General features: G+C 45.4%; 1 long non-coding RNA gene across 1 annotated transcript; it reads left to right on the forward strand.

The window, feature by feature from the left end:
* Positions 1-3,309: 3,309 nt before the first annotated feature.
* LOC119305179 lies at positions 3,310-4,125 on the forward strand. Its single transcript, XR_005148574.1, has 3 exons — positions 3,310-3,501; positions 3,600-3,774; positions 3,876-4,125. It is a non-coding gene; the product is annotated as an uncharacterized LOC119305179 (long non-coding RNA).
* The last annotated feature ends 1,844 nt before the right edge of the window (positions 4,126-5,969 follow it).

Here is a 5,969-nt window from a genome sequence, read left to right on the forward strand (position 1 = left end):
CCAAGTGCAAGCATCCTCAGTGCAGTTGTGCACTTCTGCTTAGCAGAGAAAGAAAGTTGGCCGAAACAATCCCTCATGAGCTTGAAGTAGTCAGCATGTGCCTCCACTTCCTCCACAATGCGCAAGAACAACGTTTTTCGCATGCGGAAACGGCGATGAAACCATGGATCATTTGGGAAAGTTGGGTTCGGAGCAAAGTGGACCTTCTGCAATAGCCGTGCTCCGGACACCCTATCTCGATTGATCACCCTTCTCCCTTCGATTGAGCCATTAAAGTTGAGAATATGCTCCACCTGTCGGTCTATTTTCTCTTGCATGCTCATGAGCATGATCATGTTCACTTCTTCATCTGGACCCGAGGAATCAAAGAACTCATCTTGAATCATTTGATCAAGCTCCGCCGGCCCATACTCCTCATCGGACGAAGCATCGGAATCCATCGTTTTCCCTAAGAAAATCACAAAAATTCGGTCAGACAATGTGTCGAACACATTAAGCGCAAGGCGGAGCCAAAGAGTTGCCAAACGTACTGCGCTGGCATCCGGGCCGCCGACGACGTCCATCGCGATGACGACGGGAGAGAGGACTACTTTGCCGGAGCTGGCGGCGCAGAGCCTAGGAATGGTTGTGGAGCGGGCACGGCGGCGGATCTGCGAGACGGACGACGCGGAGGAGGAAGAAAATAGGAGAGAGCAAATGGACGGCAGTTCTGGGGGTGGATTTGGTGCAATTTGGTGTAGGTCGGGCTGTCGGGTCCGACGTGGCGGGCGCGCCTGGGAGCCCCATATTTGGGCTGGATATGAGGGGTGTCGGTCAGTCCGAACGTTTGAGACTCGTTTGAGATGCCTGTCTAGTCGACATTTCGTGACCGGTCAGTGATCAGGCGAGCCGTCCACGCGTTTGAGACGGGTTTAAGGTGCCCGGCTATAGATGCTCTTACTATGGCTGGTCAAACAGCCGCCTCAACTAGAAGGGCGAAACCACCGCTCGTACAAGGGCACTAACGATGAAGGATCATCTTATCTTATCTCAAACATTTTTGAAGAACCGATCAAAGCAAATTTGTTAACGATGGGAGGTCATCCATACATAATTATTATTTTTCCACTCGAGCCAACATAGAATTCGTGTTTGTCTTGTCTTGATGCAAGAGTGACTGAATGAGCATGGTAACCGCATGTAGGGTTTATGGGCCCGACCCAGAAACTCGGTAATTCTAAACGCATTGGCCAACTACAAAAGTTTTACGGACCTCCTTATGACTAATCTCACCCCGCCCCCCCTCCCCCCCTGGGTCCTTCACCCTGATTTCTACCTAACCTCTTCGTTGATTCCGTAAAATGTTGTCCTTCTGTGTAGCATTGCTCCAAAGAAACTACAGACTTTTCCAGGGGCCGCAAGCTGGTTTTACGTTTTGCTTCTTTGAACTTTGAATCACTAGGCGTTGACCCTAGTTTGGGGCTACAATCCCCTGATGTTCACAACTTTACGGCACATTTTGCTGGGTAGGCACCTCAGTTCTGGGATATGTCATCCTAGTCGTACACACATACGGTTGTTACCGATTAGAGATTTGGCCAGACTTTCGATTCAGATGTCAACTCACGGGGTCACTTCTTAGACTTGAATGTAGCTAACGGAGTGTCACAGTCGATCGTACCCATCAGTTTGGGCATACGATGCGTTCGGTTGGCCTATAAGGGAGGGTCGTGCCAGGTATATTTGTGCACCAGGATAAATCTATTCAAACAGCCATGTCTGCGGTTATAGACGACTTGAAGATTGACCTGCATCCATAGAATAACTTCATCCTTAATAATTAAAACTTACCAATCGTGTGAGTGCCTTGTGGGTCTTCCTTATAAGAGATGCGAAAGGGAAGACAAGGTAGTGTTATGTTTATGACAGGAAGGTGAATAGAGTAGTTGTGACACGCCCCTTGCTTCTGTCTCCTAAATCCCTCTTTTTTTGAAACATGTTGCATAAAATAACTTAGGTTTGTGTAAGTCTTGCGAGTACAACTAAGTACTCACCTTACTTAATTTACTATTTTTTTCCTAGATTGCCATCAATCCAACTTGCAGCAGTTCAAGAAGCAGGCTTGTTGATGGACGACGTTAGTTGGTTATCCCGCGAACAATGGTCTAGACAGAGATATGGACGCCTTTTACTTTTCTTTAAGCCTTCTTAAGGCATTTTGTATTCTTACCGGTAGAAGGTATATTCTCTTCCATTGTATGAGTTGTATGTGGGTCAACATACCCGTTATATTCATTGGTTAAATCTGACTCATGGAGTTGTTGTATGTATTTATTTGTTGTTGTGGATTATTTCGTTATGTGTGTTGTGATATTGACACTCCCCCACACAGCGTGCATGCTTCAACGTGTTCGTTGTGTGAAGATGACGCCTTACGATCAATATTATGTGAAGGTTAGTGTTCGTTGTGTGAAGATGACGCCTTATGATCAATATTATGTGAAGGTTAGCTGAGGATGCTAGATCTACATAGCACCGATCCCGGGGTGCTACACTAAGCATGCTCGACAGGTAACGCAACCAACCTACTCGTCTCATAGCCATTTTGATAGCTCATCTATTTGTTCAATAATCGAATCTATGCTCAACTCACCACGGCAAAAAAAAACACTATTCTCAACTCATTAACACCAATCTAGGCAAGAAATACATGCCTGATATAAACTTTGACTTGATCATTTCACGCGAGCATGATGATTAAGATTATCGTCTCAATCACCTTTGCTGATAAAATCTTTCATTCTTTTTGAAGAAAAAAGAAAGCCATTACAATGAGTCCAAAGTTTATCCGTAATGTCCAGCCCCAAATCTGAATACATAATGCCCAAAAAAAACGGAATCTCTACTCCTAATGGAGCAGTTGGTAGGATTGCGTCCACGGTTTATTTTCGTCTGGTTATATTTCGTCTGGTTTATTTTCGTCCGATTTATTTTCGTCTCATATCCCACCACCATATCTCCTCACATTGATTTTTTTACCCTCACAATAAAAACTTTCCTAACTTTTCCAAAGTTTCCTAACTAGACATGTTATAAACGGGCATGTACCGATAGCACGTTATCAATTAATAAAATTTTGTTTTATGACAATCAATTCCAAATCCTAATTTTCCTAATGCATCGATCTTTGCCTTTTTTAAGAAGTTATTTTGATAGGGAGGGTTTAGCCACGAAAATCATCCCTTCATCGTCGGCTGCATCCCTCACCCACGTCGCTGTTGCAGGATCTTCATCCGTCATCCTGAGCAATTGGGGCGGCGGTGCGGGCGAGCTTCACGATAGTGGGGAGGACCAGGCCGCGGTGAAGGCAGGTCATGCGCTCCTCACGCTCCACGAACGGAACCTGCGCACGGAGGCGGTAGCGCGGGGTGGCAGCCGGCAATGAGGCGGCCGCGCTACGTGACGAGCTACGGGTCCCCCTTTGTGATGTTTTGGCATCGCTCCTTCATCGCACATCCTCAGGTTCCTCTTGCCCTTCCCTTCCTCTGTCCTTCTTTCCCATCTCTATGCTTTCACGTGCATCCAGTTTTGATTCCTCGTGTGATATATACCAAACATAGGTACGTCAATTCACTTCCTTCCCTTCCCTTCGTCCCTCGGTCCCACGCTCGTGGCGCTGAAGTGGTGGCAACAGGCGATGGCGGTGGTGTCGCTGATGGCGGCGAGGACAGCATGTGGCAGCTCCCGAAGCATGAACACGACCGCACCTCGGGCCTGCCGTCTGCCAAGATATGGGTGAGTTCTCGTGCTGCCAACCATAAACCCTCATGTCCTACAAATTCCTCAAACCCTACCGTCTTGATCCCGTCCACGCTCTGATCCAAAGGACGATGCAGCTCTGGCCGATTGACAATGGAGGTTTGGGATCCTTCCTCTCAGCACCCACTCCTGGAAGAATCAGCGGTGCGCCACGCCGATTGAACCCCGTCGAGATCACTCGCCAAGATTGCTATTCTGAAGTTTATTGTAAAGAAAGTGAAGAGTGAGACAGGATCCGTTTATTTTCAACCGGTTTATTTTCAACCGGTTTATTTCCATCAAATTACCCCCACCCCCACGCCCACCCACCGAAACGCGCCCAGCGAACCGGGGAAAGATCCATTGATTTGGCTAAGGTAGGAAAGAATCTATTATTTGTTTGCTAAAGCAAATTGCATTAATGAGAGAGATCCGTTGATTTGGCTAAGGTAGGAAAGAATCTATTATTTGTTTGCTAAAGCAAATTGCATTAATGAAAGAGATCCGTTGATTTGGCTAAGATAGGCAAGAATCTATTATTTGTTTTCTAAAGAAAATTGCATTAATGAGAGAGATTTGTTGATTTGGCTAAGATAGGCGGTTTTGAGTAAAGTTATCTTTACTGTAGACATATAATGACAATTAATCAAGTATCAACATCATCGCATGCTTATTGTGTGGAATGTGTGTCCCAATGTTGACAGAAGGTATAAAAAGATTGTCTTGGAATTATTATTGTCTTGGGAAGATATTGCCCTGAATTCTCATTTCTCATCAGAAATTTAGTATCCATTTTCGTTGATCTTATTTGCAACATGTACAAGTCAGTAATAATCTAAGGGGGTGCCCTACCGGAGAAGATTATGATAGTTGGACAAGAAACTTGGTACTGTCGTGTAAGGTAAAGGTAGGAGAAATAGGAGATAAAAGCATGCATGGTGGGAGAAGGAAGTCGAATGTCGCGTGGTAGCTCAGACATGGAGTGTGGAAGAAAGACAATGACGAGATGTATGTATCTACTAGATCATGACCATGAGATATCATCCCATAGAAATGACCTTTGACTCTCATGTCACATGAATTTTCTCTTTGTATATATATATTTGTTAATCCGTGGCAACGCACGGACACTTAGCTAGTACATGTAATTTAGAGGTCTGGTTTTGCATCGTTAATATAGAAAGGTCCCATACGAAAATGAGGAAACATAAAACCTCGGAGAATTATTCAACTTACAACAATAAATCAGATCTACCAGTAATAAAACCTTTAACACAACTAGGACGAATTCAAACTAGTAATGAATCTTGACTAATTTAATGCTTTTAAAATCCAGTTTTAACCATAAAGACTAACTATCCCAGCTTTAAGAAATATGCTCACCAAAAGAAAATGAACTTATGTATAAAACTCGGAAATACCAAGGAAATACCGGTGGATCCATAGATTAACAGTGACCATGGGAACCTATGCGATTCAGGGAACAAACATTTTGGTGTTAGATGAACAAAGCCAACATTTAAAAAATGTATCCATTGTCTAACTGATAAGATAGGTGATTCCTCTTAAGGCAGTCTTTCAAGAGGACAGTCTGTTATGCTTCCCTGAAAATAAGTAATATTAGTATTAACTCTTCATTGCTTTGCTGCATATAGCGTCGCACTTCTGTTTCCAGGAGCTAAGTGCTTCAACCGTGTAAGATCGATACTGCAATACTGGATGTATTGTCAAATTAAATGCCTATAAAACAGGGATGCCATGTACTCCTACTTGAGGGTGACGAGTATTAAGCTTGGGAATCTCTAGTACAGAACCCTCCATGAGTCAGGTGAGCCGACAAAGAGTTTGACTACCGCAAAGTATTCTTCTAGTAAAAAAAATGGCTAAATTATAGAATCATTATTTCTCATTTATTGGATATAACTGGTTCTGAAATTACAAATGTGGGCACCTCGGTGGACTCTCAAAAGGGGGTGTGACCTCCCTCCCTCCCTCCCCTGGCCGCTCCTGCGAGCGCCGCCGGGGGGCGAAACCCTAGCGTGCGGGCTCGCCCGTCCTCCTTGCTCCTCCCTCCCCTCGCCGCCGCCCCGGCGTGCTGGCGGGCAAAGCCCGGCCAGCTCGGGCGGCGGCGGGGCCTCTTCCTCGCCCCGCGCGGCGCTGGATGGCGCGGGCCATCTGGGCTGGGCGGCGGC

Source organism: Triticum dicoccoides, chromosome 1B (assembly GCF_002162155.2).
Source record: "Triticum dicoccoides isolate Atlit2015 ecotype Zavitan chromosome 1B, WEW_v2.0, whole genome shotgun sequence".
Taxonomy (NCBI): domain Eukaryota; kingdom Viridiplantae; phylum Streptophyta; class Magnoliopsida; order Poales; family Poaceae; genus Triticum; species Triticum dicoccoides.